The 13,248-nt window shown below is 38.1% G+C and overlaps 1 protein-coding gene across 3 annotated transcripts in view; it reads left to right on the top strand.

Moving 5' to 3' along the window:
• Positions 1–205: 205 nt before the first annotated feature.
• ARHGAP5 (Rho GTPase activating protein 5) overlaps positions 206–13,248 on the top strand; it is a 73,716-nt gene continuing 60,673 nt past the window's right edge. For 2 of the 3 annotated variants that reach the window (XM_029237902.1, XM_029237904.1), the window contains exon 1: positions 508–661. The gene's annotated coding sequence lies outside the window, so the exon portion shown is untranslated. Of the gene's footprint in view, positions 288–507; positions 662–13,248 lie in introns of those variants that run through there. The other variant, XM_029237903.1, reaches the window with a different exon arrangement.

Consider the following 13,248-nt stretch of genomic DNA (forward strand, 5'->3'; position numbering starts at 1 on the left):
GCGAGCGAGGACGCGGCCCCGCGCGCTCGCTCCCTCCCTCCTTCTCGGGAGCTCGCGCCTTCCCAGGCTCCCGGGAGACGAGGGCAGGGGCGGGGCCCAGCAGGGCTCGCGGCGCGGGAGGCGTCGCGAGGTGAGGGCGGCGGGGGCGGGGGATTGTGGGGAGGGCGCTGTGGCTGCGCGCGCGCGCGCCCCGTCGAGGCTGCGCCGCCGCTCCGCCCCCGGCCGGGTGTGTGGCAGCGCGCGCGCGCGCGTGCGTTCCGGCGGTGTGCGCCGGGAGAGATGCTGAGGTAAAGTTCGGGAGAGAGGGAGAGATCCGTCAGCGCGAGGGAGCCCGAGTGGCCGCCATTACTGAGCCCGGCGCCGCGGCGGGCGCAGGGGAAGGGGGGAGGGACGGGGCCGCCGCTGGTGGCGGGGAGGGAGGGAGGGTGGGTTACCCGGCCGCGGGAGCCGTAGGGCTTGAGGTTTCGGGGCGTGTGTGTTGGGGAGGGCGGGGGGAGGTGGCTGAAGGGACGCGGCGCACGGTGAGCGCGCCGGGGAAGAGAGACGAGCAGAGAGTGGAGGAGGAGGCGGCGGCGGGAGCGCTCCCCAGGAATGTCGCTGCCGCCGCCACCGCCGGGGCCGCTGCCGTTGAGGAGGAGATGGAGGAGACCGACGGTGTTAGGTAGGACCTTGCGACTCCCCGCTCCTTCCGGCCTGCCGGCTCGCCCCCTCCCCGCCGGGGACCCTCCAGCCGCCCGCTGCCTTCTGTCCCGCTCGGTCGCCGCCGCCGGTTGTAACCAGTTCAAGGGGCTGGGGCCCCGCAGCCGCCGAGGGGTGCCTGGCGCCGCGCTCGGTCCTTGCAGGCCGGGGCGGGGAGCGGCTGCCGCGGGGAGGATACGGGCGGCGTGAAGGGCAGAGAGGCCGTGGGGGTGGGGGGCGCTTTCTCCACAGGTGACGGGGCAGGGGTCGGCGGAGGCCTGGTGGCGGCCGGGGATCGCGCGGGCCCCGCCGGGTGTCCGATCTCGCCCGCCGCCCTCACTTGCTCTGGTCTCGGATGGTGCGTGGGGGAGGAAGGTGGCCGTGTCTGTTGCCCGGGTGGCTGCTGTTAACGAGTTCCACCTGGAAGGGGGAGAGGGGGTGGGCGCATATTCGCGGAGACACAGTCCTCGTTGCAAACTTGAGCGTCTTTCTGGGGGATCGGCCCTTTCACTTTTTTCCCCTAGCTCCCCCACTTCTCCCTGGGTTCTGTTCACCAATTTCCCGTCTGCTTCTAAAGCTCAGGGTAGGATATGAGAAGTTGCGCTGCGCAACCAAAACACAAGAGTCCTAAGGGTTGATTGCGACTGGGTGAGCCTTTGATACTGAGTTCTCGCTAGAATAACCTCTAGATTCTCCCTGTTTCCACTAAAGAAAAGTATCGGGGTGGGGGTGGGGAGCTGCGCGGGAGCGCGCGCGCACTTATCCACACATAAATACACTCACTCCTTCACACCCTCCCTCTCCAGCGTTACTAGAAATGCAAGTGAGGTGGACGCTCTGGGTGCAGCTGAGGCTGAAAGGTGCTCGGAATTCAAGGCAAACTATCAGGACGTTTAGTAAAATTTCGAGAAAGTTGTAGGGGAGAAGCTCCAGTCTGGGCCCACGTTGAATATATGGGAATTTAAATGTTCTAAATTTAGGCCAAAATAGGCATGCAGATGGTGTGTACGCGCGTTTTTAACTTTAAATTCCCAACGATAATTTGCTTTTGCCTTTGTGATTGGTAGGAAACGACATCATTCTTTAAAAAGTGTTCAGGTATAAAACAGTGAAATACATCGCTATATTTACTGATTTTTACTTATGCTGTCTTCTACAGGTGTTGGGGGGGCGGGGTTTGTCGACTCCACTTAAATCCAAAACCAGTATTCAATTTGAATAGTATATTAGGGAGTGTTTATTTACATTGATGTTCTCCTTCATTTCAGGGCATATTTCTCTAAGTCTCCATTTAAGATGGTTCTTTTAACAAAAATGTGATCTAGATTCAACTCTTAAGAAAAATATTTAGTTAAGTAAGATATGTTAATAAAATGTGTTTGGAAGTGTTTTGCTGTCAATTCCAGTTTATTTGACTTTAATGTGATAAAACTGTACTCTTACTTAGTATTTTTAGATAGACATACTGACCATATAGGTAACCTGCTAGACAGTTTCCAGATTAAGGTTTTGCTTCCATTTTAAATTGCTTTCTCATTTTTGGCTTTTTCATGTGTTCTTTGTAATTGACTCACATTTCTTGTATCTGTGTAGTATCAATAGATCGGAGGAAGAGACTGGTAAATGCAGATCACCAAAAACTTTTATAGGCCTTGGAGCATATGACTAAACATACATGACCGAAAAGCTGGGAATACCTGTGCATTTAACTTTCAAGAAATAGCACTATTGATCAGATGGACTTAAAGCAAAAATTAGAGCAATACAGGTGACTAGATAACAATCGATTTGGTTGTCATGTGTAGGCTACATTTTTTTTTTAACCCACCTCAGCATGTCTTATTTTACCATTCTTTGTACGTTAATTGTAAGAGCACTGGGGAATGGGGTGTGTTACACTTTGATATGAGAAAGAATTGTCACAGAATCTGATATCTTTATCAGTTTTTTAGCACCCCTCCCCCACATTTAAATTAGCCATTTAGAAATTGTATTGCAAAATTAATATCTTACTTCTGTCACCTGGTACTTATCCTAAATGTTTTCAAACCGTGCCCCTGCCCCCATCTTTTTATGTTTGAAAGGCAGATTTAAATCTGCACACTTGCTCTTTCGGAGAAAATTATTTTGACCTTGAAAGTTAAGATTTATTAAGGAATAAAATACTGTACTTGCATTCTTTTTTTGGAATTGAAGTTGTGGCACAGCTTAGAATAATAGTTTTGTAACTCACTTTTAAATTGAAAAAATTATTTCTCAAGAAGAGCTTACTAAACTTTTACTTTTTCATCATTAGCAGGACTTAAGGTAAGTGTTGCCTTTAGTATTCACTTCTTAAATATGAAATGGCATAATAGAGATTTTCTTGATAGCTACAGAATGTTTTAATTTTCACAAGTTCAGTTTCCGTAGATATTATTTTTAAAACTGTTTATTTGGGCTAATTGTTTCTTTGCCCACTAAGGAAGGATACAGGTAATATAGTTCACTCAAGAAACGCTGTATAGTCTTCTGTTTTAGTAATGTCTTATGTTCCTAAAGGATGTTTGTAAAGTACATTTGAAGTACACCAAGGGAATTCGGCTTTTTAAAGAACTGTGAAGAAACTTTATAAAGTGATCCATTATTTGGTGACTTGAGTAATCAAGCTCCTATTTGTTTACATGAAGGTTGTTGATAATTTTCTCAAACTCGGAAAATTAAGAAAAAATAGTTCAGTACTAAGAATTTTAAGTATGAACTTTAATTGGTTTTCAAATTCTGTTCCTTGGATCCCTTATGGATTTTCGCTGGATGTCTTGAGACTTCCTCTGTTACCCCACCCTTCAAAACCAGGGCAGCCTTTATTTTTGTCTATTAAATGCATTGTATCAATACTTAAATATAAAAATTCCTTTGAAAAAAGAAATCATCTGCTTTAGGAATTTTATGAAAGCCTCCAATTTGTATTCATTAGTTCAGATTATCTTTTTTGGCACTTATTATATGCCTGGCCTTGGGGGTACCAAGATAAGTTAGTAGTAACTTTACCAGGAGTAAATAGTTACAAGTACTAAGAGATGCGGAAAAGAGAACCACTGTTTCTATCAGGGCCTCTTTGGGAAACCTTTACAGAAGAAGCATTTGAATTTGGATGTTTTGACTGCAAATAGGAGTTTGAATGTAAGAGAGACAAAAAAGGTTTTTGTTTTTTCACTGTATTTTGGAGGTTGACTGTCCACAATTCCTTAGATTTGCAGTCAGATAAAGTAGGTTGTTAATATTTGGTCATGTCTGTGTGTTTTACTCCTTAGAATTAGACTGTTGGGAAAAAATTATGCATAACTTTGTAATTTTAGGGTTAAAATATGACTGGTATGTTCCATTTGGTTAGATTCTCAAGTTTTTCATCATGAAGAGTTAATGGAAAGGTGAATTTTTATTTTTCTAGCTTCGTATTAGATTTAGTCTATTTTATTATCCCTGACCAGTATTTTATTGAGCAACTAGGCACTGTGAGTGATACAAGGAAATATAAAATATTGCTCCCTTAAAAGAGCTTACAGCTTTGGTGGGGAGTGAGCTTGGCAATTTAGGAATAGTTAAATGCCAGTTAGAAGTAGAGTAGAAGAGCCATATACAAGGTAGTACCTATTGATTTAAAAATTGGTGTAAAGGAATTTAGATAAAGGAGATGTCATTTGCAAGTTGCCTAGGATTGGAATGAGTGAGAAAAAAAGACATTTAAGTTAATGACACTGTGGACCCAAAGCACAGGGGAAGTGTGGATAAATTGACAGGTGAGGAGAAAATATAAGGTAAAAATGTAAGAGCATCAGTTTGTATGTTGTGAGCCAAATTGAAGGATTGGGGAAAAGTGTTAACACAAGGTTAATAGGAGGAGTAATCGGGAAATAAACAAATTACATCTTCATTACTGTCCTTGTTATTATATTTGGCATTGTCAAACAGCCTTGGAAAACTCATTCTTTGGCTTCTGTTAAGGTATATAGTTTGTTCTTTTTCTTCCTAGTGATCCAATATTGTGATCCAGTATTTTATGTTTCTTTCTATACTTGCCTTTCCAGAGTCAGGATAATGTATCTCTTTTTATTTGCTCCTTTATTTTTATTTTGGTTGATTACTGAAGAGAAGGTAGAAAATTAACATTCCTATGATCTGGGAAACTGAGATCCAGATTTCTACTCTTCTCTGTAAGTTTGTAACTCTTTGGATGCTTGTTAAAAAGAGTATTAAATCAAATGGTCTCTTAAATAATTTTCTAAAGTTTATGATCTTGAAATTGATGTTACTGATCTTGACTTTGCCTCATTTCATTTCTGTATTTTCATTTGTCTTGGTAATACTGTTACCTGAAACTCAAGTGATAGCACCATCTGTTGCTGAGACTGATTAGTTTTTCTTTAAGAAACATTGACTCATTTGTTTTTATTTCTTTTATCTAGCAGCCAGTCACCAAGATCTTTGTCTTGGACTGCTGTTTTCAGTTCTGTGATAGTTCAGGTGCTTTCAAGCCTCTAGTATATATACATCTCTTGGGCATTGTGCCCTACCAAATCCAGTTTTGTATTCTACGTCTAATCTGGAATGGCTTCTTATTGCTCATTACAAAGTCTAACTCATGTTTGCCCTTGAAGACCTTCCATAGATCTTATATCTTCAGAAATAAATAAGAAATAAGTTTCTACTTTCCAACATGGCAGCTGTGCTCAACCACTCCATCCTAATCACACACCAGGAAGGACTTCTTTTTAAAATCCAAATCCAGTCTGTTTTCAGAGTTTACTCAGATCCTTTAATCTGTTGCAGGGGTCTGCAGATTATAGCCTCTGGGCCAAATCCAGCCTGCTGCCTGTTTTCATTTAATGGCTTTTTACATTTTGAAATGGTTGAGGAAACAGTTAAAAGAATAATATTTTGATATATGTGAAAATTATATGGAATTCAAATTTCATTGTCCATAAATAACCAGTGATCATTTTTGTAAGTATTGTCTATGGCTGTAATATTTACTGTCTGGCCTTTTACAGAAAAAGTTTTCCAAGCCCTGACCTATACCAATATGTACTGATTTTTCATTTCTTTGAAATCCTGTTACATTTATCAGTTCCATAGTATAACACACTGCCTGTGACTCCTCAGCTATGGTACTATATATAAAGCTTCTTAAAAATAGTGGGGAAAGTGTTTTTCAGCCTTTAAAAAAAAAATCCATACCTCCTTTTTAGTCTATACCCCTTTTTGAGATTCTTATTTGACCACCTAATGTTCCCATAATTAAGAATATTGTTAAACTTAATACAGTTTGTTTTCCCTCCTGTGTAGCATTACAATATAACAAACGTTAAATTATGCCCTTTCCCCCTGCTTTTCAGTTCTTCAAAGTGAGAAGAAAGGACTCAGACCCTGGAAGGGAGCATATTCATAGCCTGGCTTAGTGGACTTCCCTATACATACCTTTGTACCCTCAAAACTTCTGACATAAAGCTAAGCAAATAGTAGCTAAGCACAGTATGTACTTAATGGGTTGCTTACATAGGTTGATGTAAATGAGGTTACTGTTGGTTCTTCTGTTTTCATCACAGAATAAGGAAATGGACTAGGAAGAGTTTAGAATAACTTTGACACCACGTCCTCAGAGACAACATGTTGTTAGAGGAAAGTGTGGATTAAAAACAGGATAGGCAGTTAATCTATCTAGGGAGTAGTTTACATCATTGCTTTTCAAATATTTTCTGCAATGAAACTTTTTCAAACAATAAATCCTTGAAATATCAAAAGGTAAAAATGGATAAAAGCAGAATTACATTTGCTGAGTAGGTTTTGGGGAGATCTCAGAGTTCTGCCTACTGAGACCCTTCTGGAAGGTACCCTTCAGGCTTAATGTTTATAAGCCCATAATTTGTTAATGAGCAGACTAAAGATCTTGGAAAAAATACTGGACTTTTTATATTAGAATATTCTGCTGTGCTAAACCTTATGGACCCATAATAGTGTGTGATTTTGTTAATTGTGACTGTGAATATGACTTCAAGATTGTTCAGTGGTTTGGGATCCGAGTCTGGAGATTGATTCATTCAGTCATCAAATACTTGAGCACCCACTGTGTGTCAGGCACTGATCTGAGTGCTAGGAATATGGTAAAAAACAAAACAAAATCTCCATCCTAACAGTTTATCCTGAATCTTACCAAGATATGCTTCAATAAAGACTAATTCATAGGAATGATGACTTCAGCATTCCTTTCACCCTTAAGATAGTGTGCTTATGTGGTACAGACCTTGGTCAAAGAAAACATGGAATATGATTGACTCTCCTACAGGTGTTAACATTGTTTACTTAGCTATCTTTTATATGTTAAAATGACTTTTCCATTTCTTCTTCTAATTTTTATGGCATATATTTGTCATTGAGAATTAGCAACATTAAGAAAAGTATATTTTAAGGCAATATTATGCCATATTCATCTTTTAGTATACAGTTGATGTTTTTATTCTCAAACTGTTCTCGATAAGTTTACCTAAGATTGTGGAATATATGATCACCTTTGGGCTTGGATCTGCTTCTGTCTTGAATATTTGTTTATTTAAGGGATATTTTCTCTATTTGACTTAAAGAAGATGGAGCACATAATTACAGAGCTGCTTCTGCATAATTAGGTCTTTGAAATGTTTTCTGTAGTAAATAGTTGTGATTTAAAAAAATTTTTAGGTGTCAAAAATAAAAGTTAGATGATTATTCTGGCTGAATACAGGCATACATTTTATTACACTTCACAGATACTGTGTTTTTGCTCATTCAAGGTTTTTGGCAACCCTGTGTAGAGCAAGTCTATAGACACCATTTTTCTAACAGCATTATTTTTTAGTTAAGGTATGTACATTGTTTTTTTAGACATAATGGTACTGAACACTTAGTAGACTACAGTATAGTGTAAACATAACTTTCATATGCACTGAGAAACCAAAAAATTCATGTGACTTACGTTATTGTGATACTTGCTTTCTTGTGGTGGTACGTTATTGTGATACTTGCTTTCTTGTGGTGGTCTGCAACCAAACCTGCAATATCTCCGAGGTATGCCTGTACAGTATTATAGATTATAGTTAGTCTTTATTCTGATGGCTTAATTTTTGACAAAAAAAAATTTTGGGACCTTGAATATATGTATATTTTCTCCATAAGTAGCTTTAGAAAATCTTTTAGATTAGTAAATCATGGCACCTATTTAGTAAACCTAACATGCTTTACTTTTTTTTTTTTAACCGAAGATTTAAGAACATTTGATTTTAATATTTGTTAGCATTCATGCATTTGTTGAATAGCTACTAGGTGGGAAGGACTGTTCTGGGCTCTTGGGAGCCCAGATGATGGAATGAACAGATTTGTGCCTTTGTGCATCTTTATTAAACCTGGAGTGGGGCAGGGAGAGGGATAGAGTTAATGACAGATAATAAAGAAGTAAGTTGTATAGTAAGTTAGGAGGGTAAGCAAAGGGGAATTTGGGGAGTATTAGGAAATAAGTGCAAAGGTAGGAACATGTTTGGCTTGTTGAGCGACAGTTCAGGGTTTCTCACTGTGACTGGAATAGAATGAGAATGGGGAGAATAGTATGAGAGTAGGTCAGAGAGTAAGATAGGGCTGGAGAAGGTAGATCTTGTAGAAAGCCATTGAAAGGACTTGGCTTTTATTTTTAGGAGCCACTGGAGAGTTTTGAGCAAAAGAAAGGAAGGATCTGACTTATGTTTTAAAAGAATTACTCTGGCTGCTCTATGAACAGACTGGGGAAGGGGAGCAGGAGTGGAAGCAGAGAAATTAGTTTAGAAGCCTTTGGAATAATCCAGAGCCAGAGATGACAGTGGAATGAGATCAGAGTTATAGCAGTAAAGGTAGTGAAAAGCAATAAATTCTGGATGTATTTTGAAGATAGGGCCAGCAAGAATTTCCTGACACAGTATGGTAACTTAAAAGTGTAAAATAGTTTTTAAAATATACTTTTTATTGATTAATGAGTGCAACAGTTCTGTGAAAAGGTACAAAACAAAATTTAGTTTAAGTCCAGAATTAATAAGAATCTTTTCAGTTTCCTAGATCCCTTATAGAACTTAAAAACATTTTTTTTTGCAGAAAACCACTTCATGTTATTAAAACTCCATTAAAAGCATGTTACGTTTGAATGGCTTAAAATTGCTCAGAAAACTTAGTTGTAGAGGTAGCTTCATTGCAGCAGACAACTGTAGGACAGTTCCACTCAAAAATTGTACATTGTCATTAATTTCTGTAAGGATGCTTAATCTAAACATTTCCTTGAAGTGAAAGTTTATAGGATAATCTTAAAGGCAGGATGAGAAACTGATTGCAAACTATTAAAAGCAGCACTACTGCTTAAGAAAGTAGATTGGTCATCAAGAGACTCATCTTAACCCTCTAACTTTGAGTAGGTCATTGTTTTTATCTTGGTTTTTTCATGAGCAAAAATCAGCATGATAGTAGATGTTAGAGAGAACAAGGTATTTTTAGTTATATGAAAATAGTTATGTCAAAAATAGAAAAGAGGGGCTTCCCTGGTGGCGCAGTGGTTGAGAGTCCGTCTGCCGATGCAGGGGACACGGGTTCGTGCCCTGGTCCGGGAAGATCCCACATGCCGCCGGAGCCTGTGCGTCCGGAGCCTGTGCTCTGCAATGGGAGAGGCCACAACAGTGAGAGGCCTGCGTACCGCCAAAAAAAAAAAAATAGAAAAGATATGTCTGGATTGACATAGTCAAATATTACCATTAAAAATATTTGAAAGGAATTTTCAAATTAAATCAAACAGGCTGCCTATAGACATTGGCCGTTAGCTTATTAGTGGGAACTCAAAACAAAAAAAACCAGAAGGCATTCTTTTTTTATCAGCACAGCAGAAAAATTACCTTGGTTAGTTAATGAGGGCAGTTTTGACTTGGATAGTGAGGGCCAGTGGATAATTCATGTATGTATAAACTATCCAAGTGTCTGAAAGTAAATTTCTTTATAACCTATTACAGCCAATCTCATGAGAGCTGTCTTTCTCCCTTGGGGTGGTAATAGCGTACTCAAACAAATGGCAAAATCTTTTTGAGGGCAGGATGGCAACAATTTTTTTTTTTCTGGTCTGGGATTTCTGAAACATTTTAAAGATCTGAAAACACTTTTATAAACTTCTGTTTCTGAGTTAAGTAAACCTGTAAATCAAATAAAGAAGACACTGCTCTGATGAAGAGTTGGAGAGAGCAACTATTTATTTGCCCAGTGTTCTTTCCCACCTCTAGATGAAAGAATTTTCCCACCAGAATTTGAAAATCACTATATGGCGACTCATGACATAAACTCTGGATCTGACTTCAGAATACCAGCAGGTAGCCTGCCTGAGAGCATCGTTAGAAAAAAGAATATGGATGTTCCTCACTGTGTCTAATTGATAGTTTACTGTAAATTTGGTTTGTTAACCATAAATGTCACACAAAGCTACCTTAGTTTTAATTTAAACTTCAGTATTTGTAATTCAGAGACTGCCACTAACAAATTAATTAGGATGTGTTGAAGCCTTAGTATTAAAAATTATCCTCAGTATAATAGAGGGGCTTCCCTGGTGACGCAGTGGTTGGGAGTCCGCCTGCCGATGCAGGGGACACGGGTTCGTGCCCCGGTCCGGGAAGATCCCACATGCCGCGGAGCGGCTGGGCCCGTGAGCCATGGCCGCTGAGCCTGTGCGTCCGGAGCCTGTGCTCTGCAACGGGAGAGGCCACAGCGGTGAGAGGCCTTTGCACCGCAAAAAAAAAAACACATAGTAGAGGGTTTTTTTTTTGTCTGTTAGATAAAAAGCCTTCCAGTTTTCAATGACTGATGAAAGCGTGAAGACTTCATGCCTCCACTCATCTTCATTTACTTTTAAGGCCTTTTTCTTTCTGAAACTTTAAAAATTGATTTTGTGATAGTGTTTTTATTTCTACTCTTATACTCTATAACTTTAGATAGAAAAGTATCTCAGTCTTTTGAGGTTTATGCTCTAGGAGAGCATGAATGATTCTTTTCATGTGTTTCAATAAGTATATGTAAAAAATATTAACAAAGATGTGACCATTATGACAAGGATTAGATTTGTAGTTGAAATTTTTCTGCAATATTCAGTTCCATATGATGTTGTATTGTTACCTTTCTATTAACAGCTTTGTGTCTCTTAAGCTGGAAAGCAGGGGATAGTCTTAAACTTCTTTGAATTGCTCTTAGTTTTCAGAATAGATGTTTGTCTACCACAGAGTTAATAAAGAGCTGTGTGTAGTTCCAGTGTTTGTACTGTTTAATGTAAAAATTCCCCAGAGTAATCACTGGTTATATTTTCTTTTGATTTACATTTAAAAGGATATCTTCTGCAATTTTTTGCTTGCTTAGTAAGAAAGAAGGATAGACCTTCTTTCCACATATTCCACTGTGTTTTCAATTTTTTTTCTTGTTAGTTATGAATCACTATGCTATTTTCACAAACTAATTTCCCTTTTTATCACTGTTTATAACTTTGTTATCCAGTTAGTTCACTGTTGTCTTTTCAGTAAATATCCATTAAGTAGCCCAGTTGTTCTTTTATGCAGTTTAGGTAAAGAATGTTAAACTTGGTGCTAAGTGCAAGTATTCAGTTTGATCACTTTAAGATTTGTAAAAATTTTTACTTAATGAAAGAGTTAAGAGCATTGGGTGGGACTGCCCTAATTTCTTATACTGCTAGTTATTGTATATACTGCTACCAGATAAATATTTGTAAGTCACCAGTCTGATCACATCATTTTTAATAAATCTTCAGTAGCTTCCTTGGTTCTAAGAATCAAATTTTAAAAACAGAACTTAGTATTTGTTAAGCATTTTTTTCTTTGCTAGGCACTTAACATTAAAGAAAAAATTAGTTCTTAAATTTGTATAGATAGGCAGCCCTATTTTATAGATGGGGGAACCATGTCTCAAGAGGTTTAGGGTTTTACTATTGTCATAAACTAGTAAATACTAGGAGTTGAATTTGAAATCAGTTCTATTTACTCATGGTGTTCTACTACTTATGTTGCTCCTTCAACATGACAATATTTTATTTATTACCGAATTGAAGATAATAAACATTTTGCTTGAATATCAGATGGCTGATATTGTTAAAATTAATATTTGGTTGAGGCTGATAGGATAAACTTAGAGAATACAAGAATAAATCTGAAATTTTATTTTAAAATATTGTACTAGAAATATTAGAATTTAAATTTCAAGAATAATTTCTCTTTACCATTAGTTGTTAGTATAGCAGATGTGCAGCACAACCTAAATAGATGTTTACTTGCAATTTTGAGGGTAGTGGAGAAGCCACATATTGGGGGCAGGTAGTGGTTCTTTTCTTACCTTTATTTTTTTCCTCATGGTCTTTTTATTCTTTTATTTTGTCTGGATTGAAGATAATTTTCACATATGTTGATGTACATGACTGGATATTTTCCTTGTGAAATTTTGATGTGGTAGAAATGATGTATTGCTTTTCCTTCAACCTCAAAAGAATGTGAAGAATCTCCAAATAATACCTTCGTAAGAGACTGATTCATTGCTTCCACACAAATAACCTAAATTAAATTACATGCAATTCTTAAAGTTTATTTGATGTTGTTGGTATATCAAATAATTCTAAAAGATTTTCTCAAATATACAATCGTAAAATTCTTTAGCTTTGTGCTACTCAAAATGTGATCTCTGAGCTCTTTGTAAATACTCAGAGGGAATAAATACAGAAATCAAAAACATTTAGAAACAATTTGACAGTAATTTTGTATCTCTTGAATCTAATAAGAAACTGGGACCTAGATTTTTTAAACATTTCATTCATTGTATTTTTTAAAATTGACTTACAGATATGAAATAAAAGGTCCTTAGATCGTTTGAGAAGCATTGATCTAGTTAAATGCTGTCATTATTTGTATTAACTGTTCATTTATATTTCCTTGTTTAAGTATATGAATATCCTTAATTGGTTTTAGATATAAAATTTGATAGATTTCACAGGAGTATGTTGAAACTTCTTGAAAATTTTTTTTAATTCTAAAATTTTGCTAAATTCATATGAAATTCCATTTTAGGGAATAAGTTTTGAGGAACCATGTTACAGAAAGCAGATAGTTTTTTAAAGTTGTGAGAGAGCTGTTCACGCAACTAGTATGTTTTAGTTATCGTCAAACATAGCCAGCCTCCAGTCAGAAAAGGCAGGAAAATTGAGGGAGGGGAAAAGACTAGTTGTTTCCTCAAACTCATAGGAAGAAGTAGAAACAAAATGCACATTTGGTTAAGAGGGTTTTATTTTAAACTTTGTAAGATCACATTAAAATTTGTATTTAGTTTTTTTTGTTGTTAGATTTGTCTTAAATTTTGAGGTCATCGTGCATTTATAACAGTAAATCATAAACTGTCTTTGGTGATTTCTTAAAATACATGTAACATTGTTAACTTGCCTGGTGCTTTGTTATGAACATCTTTAATATGTATATAATTCGACATGTGTAATTCATGATTAAGATTTGTCCTTTTTCTCTT

This window comes from Monodon monoceros, unplaced genomic scaffold (assembly GCF_005190385.1).
Source record: "Monodon monoceros isolate NGI ecotype Baffin Bay Population unplaced genomic scaffold, NGI_Narwhal_1 Super_Scaffold_21, whole genome shotgun sequence".
Classification (NCBI taxonomy): Eukaryota; Metazoa; Chordata; class Mammalia; order Artiodactyla; family Monodontidae; genus Monodon; species Monodon monoceros.